The sequence below is a fragment of the Myotis yumanensis genome, unplaced genomic scaffold, assembly GCF_028538775.1.
Source record: "Myotis yumanensis isolate MYYU_CA2020_CCGP unplaced genomic scaffold, mMyoYum1.0.hap1 SCAF_1, whole genome shotgun sequence".
Classification (NCBI taxonomy): Eukaryota; Metazoa; Chordata; class Mammalia; order Chiroptera; family Vespertilionidae; genus Myotis; species Myotis yumanensis.
In genome coordinates, this window is record NW_027223752.1 from 170471621 (window position 1) to 170484453 (window position 12833).

At 40.3% G+C, this 12833-nt stretch overlaps 1 pseudogene; it reads right to left on the reverse strand.

Annotated features, from left to right (window-relative positions):
• Nucleotides 1-4178: 4178 nt before the first annotated feature.
• On the reverse strand, nucleotides 4179-5793 carry LOC139006456 (T-complex protein 1 subunit epsilon pseudogene; annotated as a pseudogene).
• Nucleotides 5794-12833: the final 7040 nt, after the last annotated feature.

Below are 12833 nucleotides of genomic sequence, written 5' to 3' on the forward strand. Positions count from 1 at the left end.
GCCGGGCTGAGGGACCCCCCCCCCCCCCGAGTGCACAAATTTTTGTGCACCGGGCCTCTAGTCCTATATAATAAAAGGGTAATATGCAAATTGACCCTAATAGCAGAACGACTGGGAATGACTGGTCACTATGACACACACTGACCACCAGGGGGGGAGACTCTCAATGCAGGAGCTGCCCCCTGGTGGACAGTGCACTCCCACAGGGGGAGCTCTGCTCAGCCACAAACCAGGCTGATGGCTGCCAGTACAGCAGTGGTGGTGGGAGCCTCTCCCACCTCCTCAGCAACGCTAAGGATGTCCGACTGCAGCTTAGGCCTGGTCCCCGCTGGCAAATGGACATCCCCCAAGGGCTCCCAGGCTGCCAGAGGGATGTCTGACTGCCAACTTAGACCTGTTCCCCTGGGGAGTGGGCCTAAGCCAGCAGGTGGACATCCTCCGAGGGGTCCCAGACTGCGAGAGGGCACAGGCCAGGCTGAGGGACCTCTCCCCCCCAGAGTGCACAAATTTTTGTGCACCAGGCCTCTAGTCTATAATAAAAGCATAATATACTAATTAGACCAGACGTTCTTCTGGACAACCTTCCAGACAAAGCCATGGCGGCGGGGGCCAAGGCAGTTGCTACAGTGGCAGGGCCAAGCCCCTTGCATGAATTTTGTGCATCAGGCCTCTAGTTATACTATATAATAAAAGGCTAATACTCAAATTGACTGAAAGGCAGAACATCTGGTCGCTATGACATGCACTGACTACCAGGGGGCAGACACTCAGCGCAGGAGCTGCCACATGGTGGTCAGTGCACTCCCACAGGGGGAGCACCACTCAGCCAGAAGCCAGGCTCATGGCTGGAGAACCTAATGGCAGTAGTGGGAGCCTCTCCTGCTTCTGCAGCAGTGCTAAGGATGTCTTCTTCAAACTTGCCTGCAGGTCTGAAGGAGACAGAGGTGCATCAGGCAGCAGAGGGAGAGTGTGGGCAGCTGTGTCAGGCTAAGGGGCCTGCACTTGCCCACAGGTTTGAAGGAGATAGATATCCCCTGAGGGCTCCCAGACTATGAGAGGGCACAGGCCGAGCTGAGGAACCCCTCATCCCTAGTGCACAAATTTAATGCACCGGGTTTCTAGTTAATAAAAGTGCAAAGAAAGAAATAAGTAATATGATCTTCTATCACTTCCCAAATAGTAAGATGATAACTAATTCCTAGTAATCAGAAGGGAACATGGAAATATAACAAACACTAATAAGACTTCTAATTAATTCCTTCTACAGGGCAATTTGGCAATAAGAATCTCAATTTTAAACTTATCATAGACTGGAGAAACAATACACAAGTGCATAAAATGTATCTGTGAATGTTTATATTTGCATAACTTTAGATGAAAAAAAGTTTTACAAAATAATCATATGTTCTTCATTGAGGAATTGGTTAAATAAATCCAAGTGAATCTCTACAATAGAATATTGAGCTTCTATTCAATAGGTTGAATAGAAAATTAATGTTCACATGGGAAATATATTATTAATTACAATTAATTACATGCATTTCGCTTTGTTTTGCAAACAATGCAGTTAAACATGTTGCATTAAATGTAACTAGTTGGTAATGTGCTGTTTCTGGTGGTAAGTTTCACCTCTTAGATTGTTTAAATGTTTTTATAATGAATACATATTAAATATAGGTGTAAATCCATACCTATCTTCAGGGATTATAGTAAAAATCAAATCAACTGGAACTTATGAAATCATCCTATCTAATAAAAGAGTAATATGCAAATTAACCTTCACTCTGACACAAAGATGGCAGCGCCCAGTCCTCTCAGCTCCACTGGAGTCCTCCAGTCCCGGGGGGCGGCCGCTGAGAGCAGGGCCTGCTTGGCCATCACTGCAGCGACCCGGGAGCGACCAAGTGGGCCCCGCAGACAGCAGAGAACCACGGGAAGCGGGCCTAAGCTGACAGTAGGACATCCCCTGAGAGCTCCCAGATTGGAGAGGGTGCAGATCGGGCTGAGGGACCGCCCCCTGCCCCTCATGCACGAATTTCATGCACTGGGCCTCTAGTAAGAGTAATAAACAAATGTAAGGAATTGATACTGTAAACTGGCATATAAGCCAAACATCCTTGATACTTGAGGACCATTAGTGCATATAAGCTTAGGTAACAGGCTTGTATTCCCTAGGGCAGTGGTCGGCAAACTACGGCTCTAGAGCCACATGCGGCTCTTTGTCCCCTTGAGTGTGGCTCTTGCACAAAATACCACGTCTGGGCCCGCATGTACAGTGCGATTGAAACTTAGGGGCCCATGCACAGAAGTCGGTATTTTGTGGAAGAGCCACATTCAAGGGGCCAAAGAGCCGCATGTAGCTCACGAGCCATAGTTTGCTGACCACTGCCCTAGGGCAAGCTAAGCAGCTGTAATCAATAGCATTCAAACTTTGGTAGCTAAAAGGAGAGGGTGAACCCTATATTTCTTTCTCATGTCACAGTCCCATGTCAGAGGCAGAGAAGTTCCCAATCCATGATGGCTCTGTTTCATGCTGGAGGCTCTGTAATTTTCGACAAACAGTATTAAAATACACTCTGGAATTTGTCTCTATTTAAGTCTGTCAGAAAGAAAAAAATCACTGACAACTGCATGTAGAAGGTTACTATAGGCCAGGCCAGCAAGTGATAAACATAACTTCTGTTCCCACTCCATAGATAGTCACATGGCCACATGGTCAGAGATGCTGGGAAGGGTCAACTAGATTCACGCTAAAAAGATTTAGTGAACACCCAGCAATCTATGCCATAGCTTTAGCCAACACAACCCATGTATGCTCTTCTTTTCTCAATAGAACATATCCATGCTGTCCTGCAGGGGGACAATTCAAAGTCCCATCCATCCAAACATTTAGATTTCTTTATAGCTTTTACGGCTCTCCATCAGGTCCACACATGCATGGATCCTTAAGGTCTGACAATAGTGGAGTAAGAAGGGGATGATCCCAATGAAGATTCCCAAAGGAAGAATGGACCACATATCAGTCACTTTCCCATAGCAATGTAGGCTTCTTGCTGAGCGGTATAGTGAAGACTCCCATTCTATCCAACGTGGTCATTTGGCAGTAAGTTTGAGAATATTCTGCCACCTGCATTTAGTGGCTTTTAAGGTTACTTGGTTATTGGCCCTACTGGGTGTCAGAGGAAAGAAAGAACATTGGAGAGGGCCTATAGAAAGGGTTCATCAGCGAGGGAGGCTGGAAACGCGTGCCAAGAGAAAGAGAAAAAGGATTTTCATGTTAAGAAGCATCTCTGCTAAAATAACCACAGAAAACAGCAAAAAGAGAAAAAAGTGGTGTCTAACTTTCCTGTGTATCTTATCCTTTTGCTTTGAGCTCATAGTTATTTGTTCTTAATTTGTGCAGATCCCTAGAGTTGACATTGGAGATGCTTTCCTCCAAGACAATTGGGCTTTGCTGTTATTGATAGCCAGAGGACACTGCTGGCCTTTCCTTTCCTGGCAGATCAGGGCTCAGTGGGAGTCTCAGGGGAGTTCTGCTTAGAGCTTAGTGTGAAAACCATGTTTGCTCTCAGGTCAACCCAGCCTCTTCAATCTGTTCATTGGTCAGAGATCTCAGCTCTGGACCCAGCTCACAGGACTGAGCATAGAGATTGTATTTTCTTCTTATAATATGAATAACGCTCTAAGAGTATGTTTTAGTCAGGAGATAGTGGTTTTATAGTGGGAGAACTTATAGTTAAACCAATTCACCATACAGATAAAAATGTAGCTCCAAGGCAAGAATTTTTCTTTTACCTCCATATTTAAAGATTTCACTTTGGCTTACTTCTTCCTTACATTCTCAAATAATTTTGAAACTACTTTTTTTCCTCAAATGACAAGAACAAAGTATATCTTCAAAGTTTGTTTTTGAAGACAAACTATAATTACATAATTTATGTTCTTAAATATATATATATATATACAGCTAAAGTAGATTTTTACTTATTTTTATTTTATTATATTTTTTTCTATCACTATTTATCCCCCTATACTCTTCTCCACCTTTCCCACCCCCCTTGCAATCACCACACTGTTGTCTGTGTCAACTAGTTCTTTTTTTTTTTTTAACATCATAAGACACCCTTTTATTTAATCGTAGTAGTGGTGGTTGTTACTACATTTAATTTTAATTTTTTTTATTCTTCAGATTCTCCAGGCTTTCAGATATCATCAATCTTCAAAATCATTCTAACCATTTGTGTTGCAAGAGAGATCTGTTGCTTTTTGCCAATCAAGGCTTCTATGACATGTTGTTGCTTCATATCGTTTGTACCCTTGTGCATACAGTCAACCCCAAGAGCAGGGTTCTTATCCTTCACTTGTCTGGCTCGGACCTCAGACATCGTCTGGATGGGATTCATGCCACTGTTCTCAGCAAGGGCCATGGGGATGACTTCCAGGGCATCAGCGAATGCTCGCATGGCATACTGCTCCAAGGTTGGGCACTTATCTGCTGCTTGGCTAACTGCTAAAGCACAAGCGATTTCAGCAGCGCCTCCACCATACACCACACGATTATCACGGATGAGGTTCCGAATGACACACAAGGCATCGTGAAGGGATCGCTTTGCTTCCTCGATGATCATCTTATTTCCTCCTCTGATGAAAATGGTTACAGCTCTGGAGTTCTTACACTGCTCGATGACCAGCATCTTGTCTTTAGTTGTCCCAAATGAGATCTCTTTTACAATCCCAGCAAAGCCCAGCTTCTCAGTTGTGAGCTCTGAGAAGCGGGGGGACGATCTGCCCTCCTGTTGCAATGGCCATCAACTCGATTTCAGGTCCTCCAACCCAACGAACCGCAGGCAAGTCGTTCTGAAGAAGTAAATGATTCGTTTCATCATCAAAGCCCCATTGGCAAATAGCTAGGTTAGCGCCAGTTTCTTTAATTTGCTTAATCATCTCTTCAAACTTCTCCTTTTCGTATTTCTGAAGGGCTTTATAGTCTTCCACAGAGGTCACATCCGGCTTATGCTTCGTCTTTGGTTTTGGTGGTTCAAATGGACATGTGAGAATTTCGATCTTAGCATCTTGTACTTGTTTTGGCATCTGTGGGTGACTGAAATCCTTGTCCACAATCACTCCCTTAATAAGTTTAGTGTCCTCCAATCTCCCGCCCACTTTGCCTTCTACTTTGATGAGCTCAAAGTCAACGTCTCTGCGCTGCATATCGGCCACAGTGAGAATAGCATTCACAGCAATCTCAGCCATTTGTCAGTGACAGCTGTTAACCACTTTGGAACCCAGCGTGGCTTTCGAAATCTGAATCAGGGGCTCAGTGCACTTCACGTCAACAAGGACACTATCGCTGATCTCGTCCAGGTAGTCGATAGCAATGCGGGCGGCTTGCTCATAGCCATCAGCGATCCTGATGGAGTGAATGCAACTGCTCAGCTTCTTCCAACAAGGCACCAGCCAGGACAACCACTCCGGTGGTTCCGTCTCCAATTTCACCATCCTATGATTTGGTCAGTTCAACCATCAACTTGGCAATCTGGTGATCAACATCCATCATGCTCAAAATGGTGGCACCATTGGTAGTTACAGTCACATCACCATCCTTATCCACCATCATTTTATCAAGCCCATTTGGTCCAAGTGATGTTCTCATGGTATTTGCTACAGCCTGTGCTGCCATTACATGAGACTTGAGAGCTCCAGCCCCGTAAGACAAGTCTTACGGTCCTGATCCTTGATGATGAGGAAAGGGTGCCCATATTCATCGAAGGTAAGAGTCCCGAAGGACGCCATGGTTCTGCAGCTGGGGTTACTTCCCCACAACCCTCAACTAGTTCTTTTTCTTTACTTTTCTGTTTTGCTCAATTCTTCCCCCTCTCCTCCCCTAGAAAGTACTTGATAAAATGTTATACAATGAACTCAAATTTGAAAACTGGTGTCAACAAAATACTTAATTCACCAGTCACCTCTTTGCACAACTTCCAGAAATTTCTGATGACATGATTCAGTCTTTTTAGTATAAAATTAAGTTTTGCATGTTAGTCTTTTTCTTAGTTCACAAATATTTTGAAATTTTTCTAGTCTATTCCAGCTGGAAGAGTGTTATACAAAAAAGAGACTATCCCAGGATTTTTTCATTTTTTTACTAAATTTTAATGGTTTTCAAGCTATGACCTAGAAACCATAGTGTCCTATGGAGCATATTAATAAGTATCCCACAGCAAAAATGTTCTATGATTAAGTAAATACAGAAAAACTCTGTTTATTAGGGCTGTCCTTTAGAGATTAATAATGTTCATTAGCACACTGAGTTCTCAATGTATTTCCACACTCTCAGTGAAAATATACATTTTGAAATCTTTCTGGAGAGCAATTTAGCATAATTTCAAGCAAAATTTTATACATTTTGGTGACAAATTATCACATGGACTTTTTTTCCACAATTCAAAAATAATGGTGTTTAAAAAGAAGGAATCCACAACTGAGCATGGCTGCAATATCAAACAACTGAAGCAGAGAAATTACATTTGTGCATCAAACCATGAGACAAAACTGGATAGGTGTCAATAAGAACCAACAAGAACTTGCAGTTGGGAGGGGCAAATAGTAGCATGGTGCAGGTCACACGAGGGAAATATCCTAGGTTACTGAATGCTTTTAAAGTGCTCCTTAGCATTCTTTGTTTACTATATCCTAATGCATAAAGTGTGATTTTGGCTTATGAAAAAAAATATAACTCTGGCTTAAGTCATGCAATACATTAGATGAATTTAACCTGTTAAGCGCCAAGCCTGTTTTGTCTTCCTTTCCATTTCAGTCACCAGTGACTGACATGGCGCTGAACATGTTAATATTTGTAGCTAATTTTGATAGTTTTAATATTAGAGTTGCAAATAACTTTGGGAGCGGCTGGAAGGGCACACTGGTTTTATCTTATCTAACGAGATAAATCGATTACATTGGGAATTATCATTTTGAAACATGGAAAAAAACCACAAATCAGAAAGGCAATTAAAAAGTATTATAGACTTCATTATTTTATCTAGCTCTGCCTTAACAGGACCCATCTTCATTAACTGATAATGCTATACTATAGACAGAGAAAGTCACAAAGCAAGAATAGTCACACACATTTCAGAAATAGAAAAGCACAAAGTTATGTTTCAGTTGCAGGCGACTTGTTTCATATTGTGTTTTCTTTTCTTTTTTCTTTATTGATTAAGGTATTATATCTGTGTCCTTATCACCCCAGTGGCTCCCCCCCCAAACCACTCATGCCCTCAACCCCTGGTGTCTGTGTCCATTGGTTAGGCCTATATGCTTACATAAAAGTCTTTTGGTTGATCTCTCCCCCTTACCCCCACTCTCCCCTACCTTCCCTCTGAGGTTTGAAGGTCTGATTGATGCTTCTCTGTCTCTGGATCTGTTTTTGTTCATCAGATTATGTTGTTCATTATATTCCACAAATGAGTGAGATCATGTGATAGTTATCTTTCTCTGACTGGCTTATTTTGCTTAGCATAATGCTCTCCAGTTCCATCCATGCTGTTGCAAATGGTAACAATTCCTTCTTTTTTACCACAGTGTAGTATTCCATTGTGTAGATGTACCACAGTTTTTTAATCCACTCATCTGCTGATGGGCACTTAGGCTGTTTCCAAATCTTAGCTATGGTAAATTGTGCTGCTATGAACATAGGGCAGTGATGGTGAACCTTTTGAGCTCAGCGTGTCAGCATTTTGAAAAACCGTAACTTAACTCTGGTGCCGTGTCACATATAGAAATTTTTTTATATTTGCAACCATAGTAAAACAAAGACATATTTTTTATATTTATTTTATATATTTAAATGCCATTTAGCAAAGAAAAATCAACCAAAAAAATGAGTTCGCGTGTCACCTCTGACATGTGTGTCATAGGTTCGCCATCACTGTCATAGGGGTACATATATCCTTTCTGATTGGTGTTTCTAGTTTCTTGGGATATATTTCTAGAAGTGGGATCACTGGGTCAAATGGGAGTTCCATTTTTAGTTTTTTAAGGATACTGTGTTTTAAATGAGTCTTTATTTGTTTCAGAACCATATTAAATTAGTAACAGAGAAATTAATAAGGATATTTAACTTGTAGAGGTAATTTTCAGCTCATATTTTTTATATTTACCTTTTTCTTAAGTATGCTGTTATCCCTAAGTGAAATCTATATGAGTATTTCAGTTTCATGGAACATTTCATACAACCAATACACAAAGTTTCAGCCATGTCATTGCAACTGTAGTATGAGCATATAAAACCTAATGTGTCACATAGGATTATTTCAAATTCACTTATCTTTGACAGTTTTTCCTAAAATACTAAATTCAAGGAAGGTTAAGTTTTTAAGCCAGTGTTCTGAAAGCTATAGCTTGTGTGTTACTAGTTGTCATTGAACATTTTAAGAAGATAAAGAACATTTCCATGTTCCTTATATTCATAATATATTTATAATTTCACTACAGGGAATCTGGAAGCCATGTTTGGTTTTTGCATGCAGCATAGTTAGATATAACTATAGTCTGTTATCACAGCTGAAAAAGTAAAATAGGCACAGTACCGTTATTTTGTACTTTATAAAGTTTGTTTTTTTTGTTTTTTTGTTTTTTTTTACTAAATATATCACAGAAATGAAAAGAACAGATTTTAGAGTTGAACTGCCCACTTTGAAAGGCAAGATCTGCTAGATCTGCTACTTCCAGCTCTGTGGTTTAATTTATCTGTGCTTCTGTTTTCTCACTTTTAAAATGGAGATAATAACAGGACCTGCCTATAATGTTTTCATGAAGATTAAATGAACTAATACTTATAAATATTATGTAAGGTAGCTTTGCTAAGGCCCTGGTGGACAGTAGAGGACTGGATTTTGATATTGGCTTTAGGTATTAATGCATCAGTAGAAATATGATGATAATAGTTATACTATCATTTAATATTAATTTCTTATAAATATTAACATTGTATTCACCACTGTTAGAAAAACTATGTATTTACAATAGAATATAATGCAAAAATAATGCCATCTTCAATTTCTACAAAGAAAGTTTCTGTAACACTTAGTCTTCAGAATTTCATAGATGTTATTCCATTTATATTGGGGCCTACTTTCTATTAAGCACTTTACTGAACGAGGTTCACTTCTTCAGCTGCCCACTGTCTTTTGAAGAGAAAGACAAAAAAGTAAACAAATACTAGCAAGCAATGTCAACCATGGCGGCATGAACACAATTGTAACACTGACGAAGGAGTCATCACAAAGAAAGTTATGTTCAGTTGAGTTTTTAAAGGAGAGTTAAAATTCACTAATGAACTTCGTTGGGTGTCTGGGAAAGATTTAAGGGTTAGGGGGTGAGGAGGACAATACTCTCTAGACCAAAGGAACCTGAGACAATTCACAGAAGCCTGAAATAGCATCGACATTCACAGAACTATACGCAGTTTGGTGGTGTTTTGAGAAATGGTGAGAAATGCATGCTGTGGTATGAAAGCTGGACTTTATTTGAAAGGTGATGGGAAGGTTTTAATGGGCTTTAAGCAAGGGAACAAATGATTAATATATATATCATATATATATATATATATATATATATATATATATATATATATATAAAATCTCACAATCCAGCACCCATGCATGACAAAAACCCTCAGCAAATTTGGAACAAACGTTTCTTAGTCAAAAAAGGGTGACTATACAAATCCTACAGCCAACTCTATACCCAATGGTGAAAGACCAAATGTTTTCCTCCTAAAATCTGAAAAAAGACAAGAAAGGGCATGTCCATCACTTCTACTCATTCTATGGTGTTGGCGGTTCAAGCCACTGCAGCCATGCAAGAAAAGGGAATTAAAGGCATTCAGACTGAAAAGGAGGAAGCAAAACTGACCCCATTCATAGATGGCATGATTGTTTTTAGAAAATCCCAAGGCATTTACTTTTTTAAAGCTGTTAGAACTAGTAAGTGAATTTGGAAAGTTTGTAAGATATAAGATTATTAAAATAAATTGTATTTCTATATATTGAAAGAAAATCAGAAATTAAAATTTAAAAAGCAATATTATTTACAGTAGCATGGAAATTAGGAAATAGTTTATAAAGCTGATAAAAGTTTGTGTTATGGGCTTAAGGTTTAAGTCCTTCCCCAAATTTATACGTTAGATAAATACCCTCGGTGTGATTGTATTTGGAGATGGGGACCTTGGGAGGTAAGCAGGCTCAGATGAGATCATAAGGGTGTGGAGCCCTCCCAGAAAGGCCCATCTGAAGTACACGTGTAAGTACTCTGCACATAACCGAGTCCACCAGCCCAGGACCTCCTCAGGGTCCCCTGATGGGACACAGATCTACACTGTGGAGGTGGATGCAGCTCTCACCGCCTGGTACCAGGGTTCCTCAGCCCCGGACTACTGGCAGTTTGGACTGGCTGACTCTTTATTGTCGGGGATGCCCTGTGCATTGTAGGATATTTAGCAGCAATCCAGGCCTCTATCTACTAGATGCCAGTAGCACTCCCCTGTTTCAGTTGTGACAACCTAAAATGCCTCTGGATGTTGTCACATGTCCCCTGGGGGCAACATTTCTCCTGGTTGAGAATCAAATGAGAGTGGTTGGTTCCTTGTACCAACCACTAAAGAGGTCAATCAGGTGTCCAAACATTTGTTCTGCTTCTGTCCTCTCCAAACCCTCTACTGAGGCGGTATTATTACAGAGCGGGTGAGACCGGATTCCCTGGGTTCACCACCAGATCATGTCATTTATTAGTTGATGGCAATGGTCAAGTTTCTTGACTCCTCCGTGCCTTAGCTTTATTGTTTCTAAAACTTGGAGAATGATAGTATCTACCTTACAGGATTGTTCAGGAGATTAGGTCACAACTTTTGTAAAGCACATCACACACAGAGTCTGGCAATAATACTTTATTAATAATTTTAATTAATTATTATTATTACTTTCACTTACACTCTCTTAAAGAGAAATGATTCTTTCTCATCTACTTGACAGTTATGTTTCTCCTTATTAATTAATACGTTGACATTCAGCTTTCTGCTAGTCTTCTGTAATTTTGGTAGGGGTAAGCCAGAGCTCTGAATTTGGTCAGCTGTTTGATGCATTTGCATGTGGAGATTCTGCAAGCTGAGAAGACTGTGTATTGCCATAACTAATTAAAGAAAATAGAGGGAGGTGTCTGGGTAGCTCTATCTCACTACCTGCATCTTTCAATTTCAACAAGTTATTGTTTAATTATCATGCTATCATAATCATTATAATAAAAATAACTCATTGCCCTCCCCTTCCATTAACTAGTTGGTCATGTACATACCAATTCACCTTACCTATGAAATGAGACTAAGATGGAGCTAAAGACTCTCTATGTTCCCTTACAGCACTAATGTAACCATGAATATAAATATTCACTAGAAATTTTCCTAACAGGTTTATGAGCCCTATGTAGTGAAGAGGGCGGCTTTGAGAATTTAGAAATGACAAAGGCAAGTTTTGATTGGGTGGGAAATAGGCTGAATGGGGCTGTGCAAGGAGGAACCCTGGACCACACAGATTAGGAACACAAAGAAGCTGCTGAAGATAAGCTTTACCTGTTCATAGACGTCCTGCCACAGCTGTCTCACACCCTGCAGGGAAGAGAAAGGGCCCAGTCTGCCTCCCTGACATCACACCCTACTGACAGCCAGCATTTGGGGAAATCACTCTTCCTGAATGACAAGTGAAAGTTAAGCTTTTATTTTCTAAAGGAGCTCAGAGTATTGAGTCAACTCCTGAAGTGACAGCTTAGTTTCCCTGACAATGCAGCACAATGCTCCTCCCTTCAGCCCGTGAACAGTGCCTTGACTTTGACAGCCCCATTGTCACTCCCTGCAGAGCCCCAGAAAAGGGAGAGGGCTGGATGCATGCTGTCCATTCCAGTTGTTGTCCTGCCAACACTCAGCGCACTCCCACCCATAGGGCTGATGTCTGCAGCCCAGGCTGTCACTTCACCCATGCTCCCAGTTACATGCCTGCAATGCACTCCTAATGCCAAGCTGCCTTGAAACTCTCCATGGAACAAGCATATAAAATACTGCTATGAAGAGAAATATTTTCCTATGCAACTGTGGATGCACTCCTTCATTAAAGTAAAAAGAACTACTACTATGTGGGGTGACTCTAGCTTTGGGAGGCAAATGGCATATAAAATATGAATATGATTTACCAGAATTGTTGGAAATGCTGATTCAGTCTGGGCATGGTAAAGTTAGCTTTAAGAAGAATATTTCTCTTCTACATATACAATCTTCCTTGTGGGGAAAAAAAATGAAAATAATCAGATACCTACTCTGATACATGTAATAAAATCAATTTTTGTCCTTGGACCAGCAGGCCTTGTTTGATCTGTGATTAAAGTAGTACTCAAAGAATTTGATCTTTTTAACTCTTAACTGTGTCTAGCTCTTAAATTTGTTCCTACAAGTTACTTTAAAGTGAAAAGCTGGCTTTAAGTTTCTGAAATGCAGTGTTAAACTCATTTGTTGTGAATAATTATACATTGTATTTTGCTTTTATATCTAAATGTAAGTGGGAGTTATAATTTTTCATGAATGCCTGCCACTTTACAAAATCAAAGTATTCATTAGTCTGTATAAGTGGAAAGCTTTTGTTTTTGTCCCTAGATTCTGAAGGGACTATCAGTAGGAACTGCAATGTCAGTGACTTGAACATTTAGTTACATTCACCTGGATTTATATGTTTAATCATGAAATAAGTAAAGTACTGCGGTCTAACTTGCTCTTAACTAGAAAAGATATT